A 22273-nucleotide genomic window follows, 5' to 3' on the forward strand; every position below is an offset into this window, starting at 1 on the left:
TAGTCTAGGACGTGCTCTTTTTAAAATATTAGTTTTTTAGGTTAAATTTTTTTTTAAAAAAAAATCGTCAAATGGGTGGAGAATACGCAGGGATCAGCACCACCGGTCAAACGTTTTCAACGACCGGTATGACTGTTGGCAGGCAGCGCAGCAATGCAAAGGCTGTTGATGCACAATGCATGTCAGCTTGTTCATTTGGCTGTGGCTTGTCGTAAACGATCGTAAATTTCCAACCGAAACAATATTTTTCTCTCACACAAACCAGCCCGCAGTACATCTTCATAAACCGGCAACGATACGAACCAGCCAACCGAACAGGCTGACAATCCTACAAATCGTCAGCGAAACATTTTAACATTGACAGAGTTAGCGTGTTCACGGCAGTGGAGGGCCCAGGGTATGCCACTCACAGTTCTCTGAATGGCGTTGTAGCGAGCAGCTACTGCTGCTACTGGTGCGCTTGGAGGCTGGAGCTTCACATGGCTCCCACTAACATAAGGCGATACAATCACCGGGGCAGCTGCTTTAAGCCGAGCAACCGTAACAACAGTAAACATGTACAGTTATACAAATCTAGCTGGCACATGCAGAAACGCTGGTTCAGAACACCCGAGAGTACGAGTAGCATCAACCTTAGACCATCTGCAAATGGACACCAAGGCGTTAGAATTTGATGGACCAGCAGATCACATTACCAATTTCTTTCTTATTTGTTGGATCAACCAATCTGTCATCAGCAGACAGGAGCATCAGTGTTTATGAAATTTTACTCGTTGGAGAAGCTAATACATTCAAATCAGAGAGGTGCATAATGTAGGGAATTCCAATTGAGACACTCTGCCAAGTGGTTGCTTTCTCCAAAGGGTTCAGCGGATACTTTTATCCTCAAATCTAAACATGGGTCATAAAACTGCACACAAGAATAATATGCTATATATATCGAGGATACATACAAAGATAGCAATAAACTTTCTAAAAAGCTGTCCAATACTAGGTTTCTTTTGCAGGTGGTTCACAGTATTAGAATATACAAGATACAAAATGCATTGCAAATTATTGTTCACTTTAACTTTTTCCTAAGTCAAACTTCTCTAACTTTAACCAAGTTTATAGAAAAAATGCACTAACATCTACAACATCAAATTAGTTTTATCAAATTCTTTATGAAATATGTCTTTTGATAGTGCATTTATTTAAATTTGTACATGTAAATATATTTTTCTACAAACAAGTTTGACTTGGGACAAAGAAGTGAACTATATAGAACAGGAGTAGTTGACATAAGAAACAGACAGTAAAATCAAATCAAGTTCCTTTGGCAAATTTCAGAAACTGTTGTTTTGTCCAAATATACACACCAAGATGCGGGTAGTTCATCATATTTTACTCAAAGAGGGGTTTCAAAATGGGATGTCTTAACCTTAAAGAAATGGAAGTCAATATGGATATAATGTTAGCTACCATGTAATATATCCGTGAGGAAATAGAAATACTACAGGTCTACAGCAGCTATGATCGCTAACCAAACTCTGTGCAGACATCCTTTTTTCATGTCAAAGAAATCCACAGGGAGTTACTATCTAGTACTTCCAGGTTATAATCATAACTTAATGCTGTTGAGATTTCACTTAGTTACAGAGTGCACAAGATATCTTAGCTTGCAACTTGTCAAAAACAGGTTGATTTTTTTCTCTGCTTCTGGCAAACTCAAGAACCCATTAGTCCAAAGATTTTTTTCCCTTTGTTTTTCAAATATTAATCTTAAATACCAAGAATGATATAGTGCAAGAACAATAATGATATTGTAAAAAAAAATTATATGTTAGAATGTATACTTTTTTTCACAGCTTGTCATAATGACCTTTACTATTATGATGACTGCTACTATTATTACTATTCTATCATATTTATCTGTGGCTCTCATTGAGTTTTCCTACTCCAACTTGCTTGGGACTAAAAGCTTTGCTGTTGCGGCACTGCTGCTGTTGGCATAAGTGTGCCTTTGGAAATCACTATCTTCAAGGAACAAGCCAATAGATTTAAGAAAACTTGCTTCATGTTGGGATTTTGTGTTTTCAGTAAACAAAAGTAACCAATCAGGGTTGTTTAAAACCCACTTGAGTCTCCTCGCACCACAGAATTTTGGCATTCGTGGCTCATCCGTGAGCGGACACGTGGCCTAGGAAGTTTTGCAGAAATACCCTCTGATTTGGCATAAATAAACCCGCAGTCCAATTTGGTAGGGTTTTACAGTACACAGGTTCAGTTATTTTACATTTACGACCCTAACGTAAAACTTATTTTAACACGAAGAAGAGAAAATTTGAGATCTTCATTTTTTGCATAAAACCGCCCGCACGCAAATTTACAGAGAGGCCCTCCTGTTGCCCAGCGGCCGGCACTCCCACCCCGATGCTAGCCCCCCTCTTCTCCCCGCTGCCACACGCTTCGCTCGCTGCTAGCCACACGCACTCCAGGATTGTGATGTCCAGGGCAGCATGGGCACCTCTTCCCTCCCTCCGCCTCTCCGTATCAGAGGAGCGCACCCAGGATTCTTTGGGGCAGGTGGCGTGCGGCCATGGAGACACCTTCCTCTCCCAGCAGCCCTAACACCACTCGCCGGCTCCCTGCGCAGGTGACTCAAGCAATGCCTGAAACCCTAGCTGCGGCCCCTTTCCCTCCTCTCTTCTATGCCACGACACCATTGGAAGCCTGTGCAGCTCAGTCCATAGGACGGTGATGCTGCTGCCATGGTGGAAGAGACGGCTGAATCCAAGATGCGAGGAGGGCCGAATTTGTCGATGTCCAGCCAGATCCACAGTTGCTTGTAGCGAGGGATGCCGGATCTGGGCAGGATCCTCGCGGTCAGCTCAGCTCGGGATCGAGCCGGTGAGGGGCGGGCCAGTCTCTCGAGTCGGAGGCGTCCTCTGTCTTCTCACGCTACGGCGATGTCTACCTGAACCGTTGCATAGGTGTGTTCCCCCTCCCCCTCGCACTTTTGCTCTGTTGTACCTTGTACGTAGTCAAGCTGCTAATCTGTTCTGCCCGTTTTCCTTTGCTGTCTCTAAGATCCACAGAGAACTATTCGGTTTCATCCCAGAGCCCAGTGGATTTCTATGCGCATAGCGTTCTTCTTTGAGCATTAGTATTGTTTATTGACAGTTATGTATCATGTTTTTGCACCTTGTATTGTGTGGTTATGACCATCGACATCTCGCAGAAGCCATACTTCCTAGACGTCGACACCGATGGTGACCTCACCTGGCTGCACAGTGACACCCCCTGTGTTAGCTGCAACAAGGCACCGTTCCTTTACTATTAGATCCATCAATTCTCTGATCCTGTGTTACAGGATTCGATGTTTGGTGGAACCGTAGGCTGAAATACTATGTGGATATGGATTTGTGTTTATTGCAACTACTAAATTTAGTCTTGAGTTTCCATCCAAGGGCCATTTTAGATGCACCTAATTTTAGATGCACCTATTCTTCTATAGTGAGATGCCTCAGCCCAAATTATGCAAGTTGCAAACCCTAGCTTGCTCACATGGTTTTCATTGACTTGGAGAAGGCTTATGACAAGATACCAAGAAATGTATGTGGTGGGCGTTGGACAAACATAAAGTCCCATCAAAGTATGTTACCCTCATCAAGGACATGTACAACAATGCCGTGACTAGTGTCCGAACAAATGATGGTAACACAGATTACTTCCCGATTAAAATAGGACTTCATCAAGGGTCAGCCTTGAGCTCGTATCTCTTTGCCTTGGTAATGGATGAAGTGACTAGGGACATTCAAGGGGATATTCCCTTGGTGTATGTTGTTTGCAGACGATGTAGTGCTAGTTGATGAAAGCCAGGCAGTAGTAAATAGGAAACTGGAGTTGTGGCGGCAGACCCTTGAGTCCAAAGATTTTAGAGTAAGTCGAACTAAAACAGAATACATGAGATGCGACTTTGGCAACGCTACACATTGAGGAGGGAGAGGTGAGTTTGGAAGGTCAAGTGGTGCCTAAGAAAGATACCTTCCGTTATCTAGGATCGATGCTGCAGAAGGATGGAGATATTGATGCAGACGTTTGCCATAGGATTAAAGCAGGGTGGATGAAGTGGCGCCAAGCATCTGGCATTCTCTGTGACAAGAGGGTACCATGAAAGCTTAAAGGCAAGTTTTATAGAACAGCAATTAGACCCTCTATGTTGTATGGAGCAGAATGTTGGCCTACTAAAAGACGACATGTCCAACAACTGAGTGTCGCGGAAATGCGTATGTTGCATTGGATTTGTGGTCATACAAGGATGGATCGAGTTCGGAACGATGATATACGTGACCGTCTAGGGGTAGCACCAATCGAAGAAAAGCTTGTCCAACATCGGTTGAGGTGGTTTGGCCATGTCCAAAGGAGACCTTCAGAGGCACCAGTGCATCGTGGAGTTCTAAGTCGAGATATCAATGCGAGGAGAGGTAGAGGAAGACCGAAACTGACATGGGGGAGGCAATAAAAAGATATTTAAAGGGTTAGAATATACCTAGAGATCTTTGTTTGGATAGGAGTGCTTAGAAAACAGCTATTGATGTGCCTGAACCGTGACTAGGGGCTCATGTTGGGTTTCAACTCTAGCCTACCCCAACTTGCTTGGGACTAAAAGGCTTTGTTGTTGTTGTTGTTGCAAACCCTAGCTTGCTATGCTCTACAAATTGGAAATAATGGAGTCAGATTTATGCAACTTTTGGAATGAATAAACATTGCAGTGCATTGGTGTATAAAGTCATGTGTGAATTTCAGTATCTTATACAAAATGTGTAATTTGTTTTGCCAATCCTCCAAACCAAACTTTTCTTAATTGTGCATAACATCCATGAGAATAATTCAATATGCATTTGTCAGCAAGTTGCAAAGAATATATATAAATATAGGACAAATGTGTCCTGCAAAAGACAGGTGAAACAAGGAAAATAGTTATGCCTGAAACATGAAATAGGTTGTATGATGTATAGCCCACAACTGAACCTGCGCTTTCCTGAAATTTCATAGAATTTCCACTGGCCTTAGGTATTCCAGTTTTCCTTTCCATGTTTTGTCAATACCTTTGAATTCATACCTTTCATCATGAAAGTTGGGAATATTTCAGAGCATGTCCATCTAAGTCATTAGTAAGAAATGGACATGCAGTTTGCTCCAAGAAAATCTACCATGTAGGGATTGATGTTATATGTCTGTTAGCTATTTTTTCCTTGCATAGTGCCACCTTTTATCCAGTGACGTATAATTATAATTTACAATACCACTGTGGCCAACAAGTTACATACTTACATTCCTCACTGATGGTTGATAGGTCGCTGCGAGGTTGATAGCAGAAGATCACTATCAAGGTTAGACAGGCAAACGGTATCACCTGTCTGATGTCCGTGTGCTCTACTGCTCTTTAAATTCTTATAATAATTATAGATCTTGTCTATTGCAGGTTTCCCCATTAATGACTTTGATGTTCTGTCAGATCTTAACCTTAGATATTCTGATAAAGCATATAGGTAAGTAGCATCTTATACTTTTATGTGTTGTTAGATGTTCTGATTTGAAAATCTCATCGAGATATCTAAATTTAATAATCCAATTGCTTGCGGATCTCGCTCATATGAGATGTACTGGTTTATCTCTAGCTCTTGTTAGATGGTAGCAAGCAGCAGGCAACTTGATTTTTTGCTTGCATTACAGTAAGCAGGTTGCTTTACTCTTTAGATCACCACACTACAAACGCTCCTTTAGCAACGTATAGCTTGGAATAGAAATAAGATGTGTTGCGCCATCTATTCTACAGCCCACTATTCCTCAAGGTTTAGTGGTCCATAAAAATTTCTTACATGCAAACAGTTTAGTACAATGATTTTTTGACGATGATACTTTGGCCGATACAGCTCTGTCAATTCTATCCTGCTTCACATGTCTGAGTAATCTATTTTTTCATGGGCACATGCTCGGCTTGACATGTATGAGACTTTTGAGTAATAATCCATTTGTTCATTGGCCTACATGCTTACAAAAATACCTTAAAAGTACTGAAATGCTCACTCACATATGTTAATTTCGTGTGCTACTAGAACTAGGATCCTTGCTTAGTATTTATAATTTATTTTAGGGCTGTTAGCAGTGGATTGAAGTATCTCTAGATTGCAATTTCTTATTTGCAGAAGACTTTTCGTAATGCGCGGGGAAATGTTTGAGGTGCGAGTTGAGTGTGTATATGCATCCAATTGCTTAGTGTTTTAGTGACTTGTTCTGATTATTATTTTATAGTTAAAACATATATACCAACTTTTAGGCTGTGGAAATGATGAATTCTTGCATGGCTGAAAGGACAAAGATGAAAAGTGAAGAAGAAAGTAACAAGATTCTGCTGAATGAGACTTGAGAGAGAAGAATGTAAAATCACACGTGTTTATTCAACAATCCTTATGTATTGTGCACTTGTTGTTTTCATGGTTCCAACTTATTCGACTATAATTACGAAGTATGTATGGACATAGTACAATCATTGGTTAGTGTTCATATTGCCATTTGTTATTGTATTGCTCATACATGATTATTAAAGTTATTTTGTTCTTCAAATCACGGCAGGCATGTTCTAGTCAGTTGCATAAGGGGTTATAAAACCTGGTTCTACATGTGAAAAGGACGATAGCACATAGTATAACAAAGGGACGATAGGACATAGTATAACAAAGGGATCCATGAACTAGAGCTATTACCAGTTTTGCAGCATTTCTGTTCTTCAATGTCAAAAATGCTGCTTCAGCAAATGCTTGTGCAGCTTGGGCCTCTGCTTCTGCAGCCTCTGCTTCTTTCGCTGCAGCTTCAGCTTCTGCCATGATGGCCTCTGCTTCAGCAACTGCATGAGCTGCAGCCACTGAAGCTTCCTCAGCAGTCATTGTTGACATACGTGCCAATTCAGCATCAATTTGAGATCTGGTAAGGGATTTTACTATCATCGCTCCATATCTTGACAGGCTCTCTTTGCACATCTTCCAACAGCAGCATTTTGGGGCTTCGGCCCTCTGAATTGGGTGAACTAGGTGCTATCCTGTACTTCCGATTCACCTGCAATCTCCCAAAGGGCCACATGCTCATAAGTTCTAGATTCTTGGCATGGGTAGTAAATATTGTCTACTGCCATGGTAACAAATAGCCCAATTTCATGATTTAACAAATGGCACATTCTGATTAGCTCAAAACAAGACCATTAAGCATTAAGAGATCAGTCATGAACACCAGAGCCTAAAAAAACATGTCACAGAACCATGGTGTTTTGCTAAGTACAAACAAAATAGCAAGCCTGCAGTTCAACAAGGATTGACATGAAAATAAACAATAAACAGTATGCAAAAGTGATTTCAGATACTTAAAGAGTAAAAAACATGTGTATGCGCTTCTCAGCAAATACATGTAAATACAGCAAAGATATCTTGGGAAACCTTAATAAATACTGTTTTCACAAATATTTCATCCCAACTGTTCTGCTTGCATGAAAAATAGGATTATAACAGATTTAACTGGATGCACCCACTTAGTGTGGTATAGTAGTCTCACATTTGGAAATAGCTTTATTTCCCTTAAGGCGTACCTTTATCAATTTGCCACTGGTCGACAAGTCCTTCAGTTTTGCATGATAGTAAGTGATCAAAATCACTAGGTGGCCAATATTGCTCCTACGTAAAACAAGGGTAAGAAACTGATTCCACATGTAGCAAAGAGCAATCATGACTTATTTCAACAAGACTGTCAAATAAGCAAGCATGATAATTTCAAACGACATAAGTACTCAGCCAGAAGACACAGTGCAACAGTCTTCCTTTCATAAAGCTGGAAGAGGGTGAACAGAAAGTTCGTTCCACTTCTTGCCTAAAAAGATACAGGAAATCTTATGTTTCCCTACCTATTGGATTCCACTAGTTTCTTCTGGTGCGATACAATCAGGTTAGGTGTAGTGCAGTTTTAGTTTCTGCCTTTCTGGTAATGTTCTACAGTTATCTGACCGCTCAAACATATAGAAAGTGCAAAAAAGGGCACCAACAATAAAGGTATATAAATGTAGATGAAGGAGACAATGACATTAGACATTACCTAAAAAAAGACACAGCATTAGGAGTGTTCATTTGTAGGCAACCACTAGAAACATAGATCTAGTACTGAAAAAGAACTAAAAGACTGATGCATACCTCTATGTAATTAGCAATAGTAGTTCTGTGTGACCCCGTAGGCTCATTTAAATTCTTTATAGCCTCCATTATAATATTATCTAGCCTGCAGGAAAGCTATTAAACTGAAGTGAAGCATCAAAAGTATCTAGTTTTCTATTGACAAATGACAACAGAGAAAAAAAAAGGGTTAAATTCCAGATTTGCGTGTTATACTTAGACATATATAAATACCTTGAGTGAGATTTCTTCGAATTTGATGTGTTCTTTGCTTCACTAGGCAATGATGCTATAGGCTTTTCGTCAATAATCTCATCATCAATATCAGAAGTAACTCTGCTGATTGCCATGGTGTGCTCGTTATTCTTGGGAGTAGTTCGGGCTCTCTTCACTGCAGTCTTCGCCTTGTCACGAGAACTTGATGTACTGACAATTACATTCATGTTTCGCCATTTGTCCTAAGTATTAAGTAGCAGAGTTGAAAAAAAATGCAAACTGAGACCAAAGATAACATGTGAAAATTTACAAATGGCTCATAATCTAAGAGAATTTGGAATGCCATTCACTAAAACAAGAGTAGGTAAGAATAATAAAGCAAAAATATCGAACCTTGAGGATCAACATTTGAGCGGTAGCACAAAGTGGAACTAAATTCTGGATCTTTCAATATTGTGCGCCATTTTCCAACTCCATGCCTTGCTATTCCAGCTCTAAGAGCAGCCTCTTCCTCAGAAGTCCATCTTTGTTTTGGAGCCCCCATTCTTAGGCCAAATCTCCGCTGATCAGTTTAATGCGAACACAAGTGTGCACCCTCTAACATGAATTCTATCTGTTAGAACTTTGAACATGCTGGTAAAATAAACAGCTACAAGGAGTATGACCAGTGATGAACTATATTTGGTCATTGCCCATGCCAAGCATTGAGTATTCTGAAAACTGTCCACTATAAGAATATTTGACCAAAAGAATCTAACATATGCAAGAAAAAACAAACAGAAATGAAAGATTCTATTCATATGTACAACATATAGCCATTCGTGAGTAAAGCAAATTATAGAAGAAAATGTTTTCCATACTGTGCCTCAGAGACTCCACATATTTCACGTCAAATACAGCCTTTCATATCTATTATAGTATACACACACTAGTCAAACGGTACTGACCTCAACAACGGCCTATGCAACACGGCCAGTCAAAGGTGCAGAGGCTTTCCAAGGTAACTTCAGAATTATTTGTTTATCAGAAAAAAAATGAGTTAAAACATTAAAAAGTGGCAACTGGCAGGTCCAACTGTCACCAAGTTTTGCTCATTTATACTTGATACATGAGAAATTCCATTGCTATGTCAAAAACGCCATGCTGCAACACCTAAAATGTTAAAAAAAACAAGAGGAATATTAGCACAAAACATAGAATATTCCAGTGTAACTAGGGAAAAGTAGTATAACATAACTCCCAAAAAAGAGGGAAATATAACATAAATAGTTAATGAAATAACACACGAGCACATTTCATAAAGCGACAAGCTGCTTTACAGTGATTTTTCCCCTTCAAGCTCCCCATTACACCATTCTTAAAGTTCCTATTATTGCTTAAAACGCGAAGGAAAATCAGTTTTATATTTTTTAGGTTGCTGGTGTAACAAACTCAATAAGATATCAAAGCAGAAGATGATGAGTATCTACAGGGGTGGAGCTTAAGCTAGGCCAAAGGGGGCCATGGCCCCTCCTCAACCTATGTACTTTCTACAGAATCACTTGAGTTTAGGGAGCAAATTTGTTAAACAAAGAAAGATATACATTGCTTGGCCCCTCCTATATTTGTCAACAAGCTCCGCCACTGAGTATCTAACCAATTTGGCTCATTCATCATACCGGCTAGGACCAACCCGATTAGTCTGGGCTAGGGTCGTTCCTTGTTCTTTTTGTTTCAAAGGTGTTTGTTGTTTTTCTAGTATTTTAAGGCAACCTTTTCTTATCCTCTAGTCAGATGAGAGGGCTGTGTACTTGTGCTGTATGGGACTGATATTTCCCTCTCTTTAATACAAAGATACACAGATCTACTGCATGTTCCAGAAAACAATGGAAATGTGGTTCAGGCATCTAAATGGCTAGTCTGAGTAAGACCACACGCTGTACTCACATAAGTGCCAGCATGACTGGTCCCGCCAAGCATAACAGTATCACTAAACAATATTAATCCATGTCCTAGATTTTAGATTGAATTCATGTGTGAATCGGTGATGCAGAAACAAAACGGCAAATGGTGGACATTGTACACTGACATTTGATACCTATACAGGCATTGCAACACTCCCTTTCCTCAAAACTAACCAGATATTGCTTCAGAGCAAAGGACTTAAAATATTTTACCTGCATAACAACTGAGGCAGCAGGAAAATCGCAACACCATAATGGCACAATTTATATACCAGTGGTTAAAATTCATGCAGAGAAACCATCTTAAGATAAGAGTGCACTGTGTGCACAGACCACAATCACAATGGAAATATCAAACAGAAATAATGCATGATGGTTTGCTTTTGAATTTTAATCCAAAACTGTTTCACATAAGCCACATCGAATCTGCATATCAAACTTAGCACTGGCCAAGGGCAATCACCCATCTCTCAGATCCAGGGCAAGGCTTAGCGTGGACCATGGAGCATGGGGTTCAATCGAACCTGCAATTTCTTTTTGGAATAAAAAGTGCAATAATATCTCGGATCCAAAGTGCTAGGCGTCATATGGGACCCCATTTGTTTTGGATTGGAACCGAGCTAGAACTACGTTTTACTCGATACTCCATCATGAAGTAAATCCGGTACCAACTCATGCAGATAGAGAAGAATTTGGATTAACTGCTCTGACAACCCGCAACCCATCGTTGAAAAATCCAACCATGCAAGGTGCTAGGGCTTACCACTAGAAGAATCGATCCCCTGTTCGGATAGGTCTCCGCTTCACGTCGGGCACTCCAATCCGAAGCCAGTGGAGTGGGAAGAAGGAAGGAGGGGGCGGACAAGGAGGAGGCCGACGATGGGGAGAGGGAAGAGTGGGCGGCGTGGACCGTGGAAATGAGGCTGGAGCGCGGCGCGGCTCGGGCACCGAGAAAATCGGGATTTCGCCGTTAAGGGGGGTGGGTTTCGCCCAAATACCATCAATTTTATGGCTTCGCTGAAATGCCTTTATGAAATGAGTCCGACACGCTATAATGCTATTTCGAGATTTAAGTCGACTTTAAAAAATTTTGAGCCAAAATTTAAGCCTTCAGTGACCATTTTGCCCCTGAGGTCGCTGACCTATTCCCTGCGCTCTCCTCTCTCCCCCTCTGGCTGTTCTTTTGCTGGAGTGAAAGGCAGAGCGCCGCCCCCACCCCCGCGCCGCGCTCCTGGGCCGAGCCTCGTCGCCGCCATCCGCCCCCAAGACGCTCCCTGCCCCAGGCGAAGGCTAGCCCGCCGGCGCCGCCTAGAGCAGGTCCCCGCTCTCCCCGTCGCTGGATCTGCGGCCGCTGCTCCTGGCCGTCCGAGTGCTCTTCCTCAGGCGAAGGCGGCCCCAGCCAAGCCGCCCGTCTGCGCCAGGCCGCCGTCGCCCGACCGCGCGTCACCAGGCCCGCCGCGCCTCCCTGCGTCACGCCAGGCTATGGGTGAGGGTTCGTCTAGTTCGTCGTTCATCCCAACAGGTGCCGTTTCTCTGTATCCACTTGGCCCTAATGGGATCCCCTGATTCCATGCCTAGAATGTGGTGATAGAGTAGTGGAATGCAAATTCTAGAAGAACAACGGCAGAATTTTCTTCAAATGCGTAAACTACAATAAATTTGTGAGTATATATTGCTCTGTTGTTTATTGTCATATAGAACTGAACTAGGTACTGTGTCAAGGTTTGGATAAATAAACAAACTGTGTTATGTATTGTCATTTCCACAGGCAGTGAAGAAATGTCCATTCTTTAGGTGGTTGGAAGAGTACAAGAAAGTAGTCGCAAAGAAGCTTAAAGAATATTTGCTAGCTGTAGTGCCATTAGAAGGTCATGGTGAAACTAAATGTCAAGAAGAAATGAAGCTTAAAAGCAGGATTTTTGATGAAGATAGGATCTATCTCAAGATGGACAAGCTTATTGATCTGGTCCAGCTGTTGGTGGTGCTCTGTTTAGTCATGACTGTCATAGTTCTTTTAAGTGTGGTAGTGCTTATTAGCAAGTGAAGCAAGATTGTGTTGTAGAACTATGTTGTATCAGTACTGATTAGTTAGCTTTAGCAAGTGAAGCAAGATTGTGTTTTAGGACTGTTGGTTCCTCTGTCTTTCATGGACTGATATCTTCAGAAGCACTACTCATGCTTTGTACAGCACTTATCTTTGTACAACACTGTTGGTTCCTCTGTGGTAATAAAATGTCAGATTGCAATGAGTTCTTCAATCTGTTCCCTGTGATTATCAGTACTAGGAAAAGAATCAGCTTCATGAGGAGCAGGATCTACAATGACATCTTTGTTCTGCTGTTTTTCTTGAAAGTTATCCTTGAAAACCATCTCTTTTACCTCATATGAAACAAGGTCTGTACTGCTTTTTTAATTCTGATGAACAAACATCCATTGTTATGCCACATTTTCCTGCATGCTGTCATCCATTGTTATGCATTCTGTCAACTAAGGGTCATCCATTTTCCTGCATTCTGGCACCAGCAGCAGGTACTTGATAGCTCAACTAATACACAGTTACTATACAGAGACATGCATTCTGTCAACAACTCATACACTCATACAACAGAGACATGCATTCTGTCAACTACTCATACACAGGTACTATACAACTCATACACATTCTGTCAACTAATAATGCATTACCACTTTGTCAGAATGCAAGTACAACAGAGACATTACTTGATAGCTCAACTAACCAAAATCAAAGAAGATTTCATAAAGGACCAATAACATTTCATAAAGGTTCACACAATACCTTACAACAGTCGGCATTACATGTCCACATACATTATAGTAGAGTTTTTCAAAAGCCAGCTCATACATAGGCAGCTCATTACATGTCCACATACATTACAGTAGAGTTTTTCAAAAGCCAGCTCATTACATGTTCACATCTCAGTTCGTCTTCAATTTCCTTGGAATCAACTTCTTCGCTATTCCCTTATTTGGTTTTGATGAAGTTGTAGCCTGCTTGTTTGGCGATAAATGTAGTACCTTCTTTGGTTTTGCTGAAGTTGTAGGCTGCTTATTTAGCAATGTACTTGGCCCTTCTCCAAGTAGCACAGCTAGTCGGCTGCAACATGAAAGAAATGTTGACAAAAGATGAAATAATTCATGAAAGAGTAAATTCAGCTTTCTGGAAACATGAAATACCTTCTAGTCAACCTTTCTGGACTTGTTGACAAAAGAGTGGCCTTAGCTGTGGCAACTTGTTCAGCTTGGACGACAACATCTTGAGACTATACAGCAACAACTTCTGGCAGCACAGCAGCAGTATCAGCCCAATTCTCAGACTGTACTGCAACAGTATCAGCCTATACAGCAGCAGTATCAGTCTATATAGCAACAGTCTCAGCCTGTACAGGATTTTTTTCAGCAGCTTTTTTACCATTCTTCCCATACTTGGTTGTATTTGTCCTAGGCTTCCTTTTCCTGCAAGTTAGAACAATTTAGGCACTTGTAGCTTGTTTCTCCCATTTAGTAGATGTAAGTTACAAAACTAAAGAAATCACTACCTTTTCTTTGTCCCATTTAGGCGGCACTTGTAGCTTGTTTCTCCATGACCCAATTCTCCACACCCCTTACACATTCTTTTCCCTTTTACCAATTGCCTTTTAGGTTTAGCAGCTTGCATAGCCTCCTCTTCAGTAGCTTTATCAGCCTCCTTGGCAGCCTTTTTCCCTTTTCCACCACTTCCTCCTTCAAGACATCCTTTTATCTGCAGCTTCCTATACCTCCAAGCACCTTTTTTGTCCAATGGTGCCCCAACTGTAAATGGAAGTGGCACATATGGCCACTGAGTTTTATCTGGAAGTGGCTCTATTAATCTCTTATAGGCATTTCTGAAAATTTTCACTGAATAATACTCATGGACAAATCCCTTAAGATCCACATCCACAGTTTGTTGGGCTGTAATCAAAGCCAAAGCATGCTGACAGGGCTTACCAGTGTGTTGCCACTTAAGGCATGTGCACTCACGGAGATAAGTCTTCACTACATGCCTGTTATGGATGCTATTAATTTCCCATATCTCTGCAGCCACACTATCACAGGTGATAACTGTCAAGTGACCCAAGCCTCTGGTTCTCATTTTCAGCTGACGTATGATTGTAGGTAAAATTCTCCCATTAAGCTTTTGTCCAATCTGCCTTCTCTTCCTCCACAATACCATTAGCATCTCCCTAATTTTATCAACAAGCTCAACTACAGGAAGGTCCTTCCAGTCCTTGATCCAATTATTAAAACATTCAGTAAGGTTGTTGGTTATATAATCACACTTGATTTTAGGGTTAAATGCACTTCTCATCCACAACAATTTATGATGATTGTCAAGCCATTCCATCACTTGATCACTAGCCTCTCTAACAAATTTGAAGAAATATTGAAATACTTCAACTCTATATGCTCGAGCTGCAGGATACATCTTTGAAAAAACATCACCCCCAAACTTCTTAATGAAATTATGCATAAGATGCCTAAAACACTCTCTATGTTCAGCATGAGGAAACACATTTTTAACAGCTTTCTCTAGACCTTTGCATGCATCAATGCAAATAGCAAGAACAGGTAGGTCTCCTATGGCCTTATACAACTGAGTCATAAACCATTCCCAATTTTCTGTTGTCTCACCATCTATGAAGCCAAATGCAACAAATCATAATCATATTCATATCAGTGCAAATAGTAAGAACACTCTTCCTGAGGTGCTTGATACCCCTTGAAGCAACCCAGGCAGCAGTGGGTGTAGTGGTAAGTCTCCTCGCACTGGATGAACAATTATGTTGATCAATCAGAGCTGTAACCTGCATTGTTACAAAAATTAGAACATTGCCATTACTCAAAAAAAGAAGTCATATTCATATAACAAAAAAAGTTTCTTTATACCATAACAGTTTTTGAATGACGTTGTTTTCGACCATTAATATGCCAAGGGCAATCTGGTGCCATGCACTTCCCAATAAACCTCTCTGTGTCTGTTTTCACAGTGTGTAGTGCAAACTCTTTATTAATGGCAAACTGCCTCACCGCCAATCTAAACTCAACCATGTTGGGGTACACAGTGCCAATATCCATGCATGGTTTGTTAGGGTCATACACCATCACCCTCTCCTCCGGTGTTGCATCATCAACAGGGATAGCTGCACCACTAGTGTCAACATCAGGGACTGTACTACCATTGTTTGTGGTTGCCTGATCCTCATTTGAAGTACCATCAGCAGCACCCTAGCCATGATCATCATCGGTTCTCAGGCCTAGCAAACGATATAGCTCATCCTCATCGATAATTCCTAACCTTCCTTCCCCTTCATCATCTTGCCTTTCCTCAATCCGTAATTCATTCCAATTAACGACATGTGCCCGTGGCTGTTCTAGAATGCCACCATCTATAGGCACTAAACTAAGCTCAGGCTCCGCATCGAGCCTAAAAACACCCATTACAGAGTTAGAACACTACACACATACGAGATCCACGCATACCATACAACAAAGAGTAAATAATGATGCATACCCGGTAACTACATCACTCCGATTGCAATCCATACCACAAGTACATAAGAGAGTCACTGTTTCCTACTCCTATAAAACCCTAAGTTAACACTATACCCATTGAATCCACAAATCAATCCTCAATTAGGGCGCCTTGAATCCTCACCTTAGTTCTGCAGGGTTGGCCTGGTGACGCGCGGTCGGGCGACGGTGGCCTGGCACGGACGGGCGGCTTGGCTGGGGCTGCCTTCGCCTGGGGAAGAGCACCCAGATGGCTAGGAGCAGCGGCCGCAGATCCAGCGATGGGGAGAGCGGGGACCTGCTCTAGGCGACGCCGATGGGCTAGCCTTCGCCTAGGGTAGGGAGCATCTTGGGGGTGGATGGCGGCGGCGAGGCTTGGCCCGGGGGCGTGGTGCGGGGGTGGGGGCGGTGCTCTGCCTTTCACTCCAGCGAGAGAACAACGAGAGGGGGAGAGAGGAGAGCGCAGGGAATAGGTCAGCGACCTTAGGGGCAAAATGGTCACTGAAGGCTTAAATTTTGGCTCAAAATTTTTTAAAGTCGACTTAAACCTCGAAATGGCATTATAGCATGTCAGACTCGTTTCATAAAGGCATTTCAGCAAAGCCCACAAAATTGATGGCATTTGGGCGAAACCCACTCCCCATAAGGGCAAAATCCCGATTTTCTCCTCGGGCACCTGTCAAGGAGGGGACACTAACGACCTATTTGATATAGGGCACAGGGTGGCCAAGCCCGTCAGCCAGACCCTGGCCAGCCATGGCCTGGTCCATCAGCCTATTCATTTGGCTGATTCGTATCGTTGCTGGTTCGTTTATGTGAGAGAGAAGTACTGCTGGCTGGTTCGTTGGAACAGTGTCCATGTGAGGGGGCTGGCCAGCCTAGCTAGCTAGCCAGCCCCAGCTGAACACGGCGCATAGCAGATACACAAGGTTTGCTTGATTTCCTGCAGCCCGAGCCGGTCACAATCAGACCCAGTACCAACTACCGGACTAAGATCATGTTTGATTTCGGCCTGGCTGGGCAACAATCAGCAACCAACAACAACAACAAGAATAGATCATAAGGAAGATAGCAGCATAAGGATCAATGCTTAATGAACAAGTGCATAATTCAAACAGACTTTTACAAGGTGCCGAAATACAATTAACTGACAACACATTGGCCTCAGACTACTTAGGTAATTAGCCATGGAGTCATAACTACTCAAAGCTTATAAATTACCAATGAAGCAAGGCAAAATACCAACATGAACAACCTAATCAGTAAGCAGCCAGTACTTGAACCATCAGAGGAGATAGGCAACAGAAATTGATGACACAAATTAGTAAGTCACAGCAGCAGCTCATCTATCATGGGGGTGTAGTCATCACATGCCTAAGTGTGGTGATTACTGTCAGTGTTGCCCCCTTTATCTATATCCCAACCACCAAGATAACAAGTGAGGTGATTAACACCTTCTTCCACCAACCACCCTTACCATTACCATTAGAAGGAGGAATGATTAGAACAAAAGCATCATGAGTGACAGGATCAATAGGTAGGGAAGGTGCCGCTCCATGAGATGGATGAACATCTCTCATTGCTGCCTGATAATCTCTAACAGCTTGGTCATAGTTGCTATACTTCTTGTATATAGCACCTCTCACCCCAAGAACATGCCTACTGCACTCCTGCCAACTCTAGTAAATCACAGGATGCTTTCCATTGAAAACAACATAGTACCCAACCATTTCTATGAAATCAAACAATGGTTTAGCCTCAGTCAAATGTAATCCTTGAAACTAGCCAAAGAGTGTGGAATTTGAAAATCTATGGTTTGTGGTGAAACAAATCGTTGATCTTAAGTCCCTCACTGATGACCAGCATCATCAGGCTCAAATCAACAACAACTATGACATCATAGGCAAAGTATGAAATGAGTGGCCACAACTTTAAAATGAGGTGGTGTTCATCAAGTTGTAATCATTGGTGGCTGCCTTTGACAAATAGAAACCAGTACAATAGCAAGATAGAAACCGTAGTTCATGGCTGCCATGGAATCCATGTGCACATCCATACACTGCCATCAGCACAAGAAAGAAGGGGTTATTGCTAGGGTATGGATGTGTCACATGGATTTGATGACATACATGACAAATCAGAATAATCAAGTAAACATGGCAGCCAGTAAACAAGTGCAAATCCAAGGTCATGACTGCCATCGAACCCTATTGTGCACATCCATTCACTGATGTTGACAAGTGAATGGATAGGCACACATTGGGTTCCATGGCAGTGATGAAAAATATGAAGAACCAATTTAAACAAGGCGGCCACCTCATGAATATGTTGTTTGCATCATAGGCCTTATAGATTTCCCACAGTTACCACTGATCAAAACAAACAAAAGCAACAGGTCATAAGTAACAGACATGAATCCAACAGATGTAAAAGAAACCAACAGATGTAGAAAAAACCATGAACAGTACCAAATAGAGCAGCCAACAGAGGCCACTAATAGTGCATTACAGATAGCAGTACAACCTCACAGATGTAGGCTCAAATAAGGTCCATGTTGCCCAAAGTTATCTATAGTTAGCCGCCCTCCAACTACACTAACCCAAAAGGACAGGTGTGAATCAGCCAATGTTGACATTTCTTAGCATCACCCTTAACTAAGTTGTCATTCCTAGCATGATGCCAGAAATATGTTGTTGGTAATTATGAGAACACTTGTAAACTATATATATAAGGTATCCACAAGCGCACAGATAATATACCATTGTAGCATTTTACCCGGGAGTATACCGAGTATCGTTATTTATATTTTATCCACAGGGAGGAGCTATGGGATTATGTTGGCATAGAGATATTCACAAATATGTATACTTATGATAAAACCACTCTCATGCTATGGCAGGGGTAAGTCAAGTGATAAGTAAATGATAAGTGTAAGGTAATAATGGTGTTCCAGAGATAGAAATAGATACTCATAAAATGTAGTAAGGCTAAGCGGGAGATTTGTTAAGAGCAAAAGATTCCTAAGTCATTACTTATCTACTAAGTCTTTTGTACACCCAAGTATATACACTCTCATCTATAGTATAACTAACTTTAGATCTATGCATAAGGAACATTACTAAGGAAGATTAAGAATAGAGCTTGTCTTCCTTCGCAATCACATTCTACGTGCTCTATAAACGAGGAGTGGACTACAAAGGACTCAACGAGAGTGTCACATCCGTGATCTACCATATGACCCAGAGTGAATAATGCATCCGCAGGCAAACAATATCTAAGCACCATGCTTACATAATGTCGACCACTTAACTCTCTCGAGAACAGAGCTAAGAGCTTTGTGAACATATGCATATATTCATCGTTAATCATAACTATATCAAGCATATTACTAGAGCAAACTAGGAACATAATAAATAGCAACATAATATTAAAGTAGCACAAAGTCATAAATAAAGAGATACAATAGATATACCCGTCTCTAGACGGCAGATCCAGAATCATGAGCAATAGCCCAAACTCTACTTGAACCTTGATAGCTAGCCTATACTAGAAACTTGAAGAATTGGAGCTCTCTTCTCTTCTCTCTGGAAACTCTAATTTCTAGTCTAATCTTGACTTATGGCAGTGTGCTCTGGAGGGGGCAGGGGCTAGTTATATAGGCTAGAGTGTCCAACGTGAGCCCTTGGATCAAACCAACTTAAAGGACGGTGTAGATTCATCATAGGAGGCGGTGGGAAACCAACTTTGAAGGAGGCTGACAGGAGGGTCCCCCAGGTGCCGAGTGGCCTCCAGGTGGTAGTGGCTTGGCCCACCGCTTCAGTGTGGAGTCCTCTCGAGTCTTCTGGAACCTTCTGGAGTTGATTTCGCTGTGGATAAGCGTGATTTTATTTGACGATTTGATCCTCCATGACGGTTTTCTGGATAAACGCTGCTGAAAACACAGATTCATCAAAACTCGTGGAAATTGTCAGTTTAAACCCCTAAGTCTATGTTGGTGATTTTTTTATGCATTTATACATGTAAAGTTGATTGTTTATGTTGGATGATAACTACCGTCAACAAACTCCCCCGAGCTTGATCTTTGCTCGTCCCTGAGTAAAGCTAAACTTAATAATAGATCAGGAGTTTTAGGATTTTTGAAAACATTGATACAACTCCTTAAAAGTACACATGCGTTCAAACAAGAATTCTCCTCCAGATTAAAATTCATCGATCTGACTTTCAAACTTACCCATATTACCTTCAACTATGGGGCTTTCTAGTTTTCACTTGGATCTTGAGCAATCGAAAGACAGAACGATCAAGTCAAGCACTATGTCTCAGGTTCTTTTGTTCAACCATTGTTCCAGAGTTTTATAAGTTTTCAAAATAAAAACTTAGAGATTTCTTTGTATGACACTCTCAAGTCTCTCATATATGTGGTATTTGTGGATCCTCACCAAGGCAATGAATTGCAACACTCTCGGTGTTATATTGTATAGTTTTTGCTAAAACACTGCATGAGCATCATACTTGTTTGTACATGGGTGTAATGTAGGGTATAAATCAACGTACGACACTTGAAACGTTCTTCCGAAACAAGAAACAAATGTTACATTTCATGTCGCTTTATAGCGTTTAGTATTCTAAGTGAATTTTTATCGAACAATTAGGTTGTGCATTATGCAGTGATTGACTTGGTGACCTCGCTCGTGTAGTGGCTTCGTCGGTGGAGCCGTGGGTCGCCGGGAACGTCATCGCCGCTCTCGCCGGGAACCAGAGCGACCCCGCGTACATGGCCAGTCGCCTTGCCGTGCCTCGTGACCTCGTCCAAGCCGTCCTATGTGTCGCTGATAAGGCCCTCTTGCACCTAGGATAGGCGGTTGAGCCAATTAGTGGCTAGGTAGCCCGGAGCATGTTGGCGGTCGTCGGTGAGCTGGCTTAGATGTCGTTCATGTGTCCAGCTCGGTTGGGCGCAGTAGTGATTCAATTAGGGCTTCAATGTGGTTACTCTTAGCCTATAGATGGTTACCGAGTAGCAGTAGAGGCGTACAGTTAGGTGGTTTCACCAGTGTCGGGCTACCACGGCCAGACCCCGCCGCGGCACGTGGCCACGCCTGCGTAGTGTGCCATTCTTGGCATTTGTTACCTCAATCCGTTGCGCGTGGCACGTAGAAGCTCATGGGGGTGCTGGTGAGTGCCGGAGAGGTCTGTGCTCGCCGGTGTTTGGCTGGCGAGGCCGCGGCCCCTGTTAGTCCGGCCAGGGGCTTTGTAAAACGTGAATTTGAATAGAAGTAGGGTCCTAGATGCGAAGCCAATGACTCATTTAAATAGTGCTCGGGTTAGTTTCGCGAATAGGGTTAAGAACGGGGATTCTTCGCTAAAGCGCCAGCCTCGTGCGGGCTTCGTTGTGGGCCGCATCGCGCGCTGCTGAGTGGGCCACACCGGTTGCTGTGCATGCGCGCGGGCGGGACGCCGGGGTGGGCTGAGCCGTCGCTCGCGGGCCGCGTGGTAGAATTCATTTTTCAATTATCTAGTGAATTACAAACGTTTATTCAATATAATTTCTATCTGAACTTTGATAAATTATAGTAAATTGTGTAGTTGTCCAAATATAGTGAAACCAATTTTGTTAGGTTCACAAAAATACTATCCACTTGTTAGTGTATTTAGATTATAGTTAGTTATGATAATGGTAGGTTCATAAAATTCCAACTAGAAAAGCTTAGTATCATGTAGATTAATAATTGTAGGAATTTTTGTGGTAAATTGGTGATAGCTATAGCTATAAAAATTTTACAGTAGGCTCACTAGATTATTATGTACTTGTTGTAAATTTTGTAGCCTTAGAGTAGGTTGATAAATAGAGTAGCTATTACCTTTGCTTTATCGTATATAGCGTAAATCAGCATTAGGAGTAAGAATACATGTAGTTGCTATAATAATGTATACCATGCTTGATACTTGTTATTGGTAACAATAGATAACTTAGTACTATGGTCGGTAGCACTAGCTTAGTAGTTAGATAGATGTATTTTATTTTAAGAGTTGTTGTTGCTATATTACTAAGTATTGCATCATCATTTCATGCATGTAGATCACGAGTTGGTAGAGTTCGTGCCCGTCGACGAACAAGAGTACGAGAAAGTCATCGAGGAGTATGAGGAGGAGATCCTCATGCAGGAGGGAGCCCCAGAGCCTTTTGGTGCTGACTTTGTTGACCCGTCTGAAAGGTCCTAATGGCTAGAGGGGGGGTGAATAGCCTATTAAAAATTTTTACAATAACACTTAACAAACCGGTTAGACAATTATGAGGCGAAGCAAGTGTTGCGCTAGCCTACTAAAAAGTAAGCCACCTACCACAATTCTAGTTTATATAGTTTCTATCCA

At 41.9% G+C, this 22273-nt stretch overlaps 3 pseudogenes; 1 reads left to right on the forward strand and 2 right to left on the reverse strand.

Annotated features, from left to right (window-relative positions):
* Positions 1–338: 338 nt before the first annotated feature.
* LOC136472048 (single myb histone 6-like) lies at positions 339–8649 on the reverse strand (annotated as a pseudogene).
* Positions 3200–4581, forward strand: LOC136510128 (uncharacterized; annotated as a pseudogene).
* A 4986-nt stretch (positions 8650–13635) lies between the features above and the next one.
* On the reverse strand, positions 13636–15937 carry LOC136451669 (uncharacterized; annotated as a pseudogene).
* Between the last annotated feature and the right edge of the window lie 6336 nt (positions 15938–22273).

The sequence above is a fragment of the Miscanthus floridulus genome, chromosome 1 (genome assembly GCF_019320115.1).
Source record: "Miscanthus floridulus cultivar M001 chromosome 1, ASM1932011v1, whole genome shotgun sequence".
NCBI lineage: Eukaryota > Viridiplantae > Streptophyta > Magnoliopsida > Poales > Poaceae > Miscanthus > Miscanthus floridulus.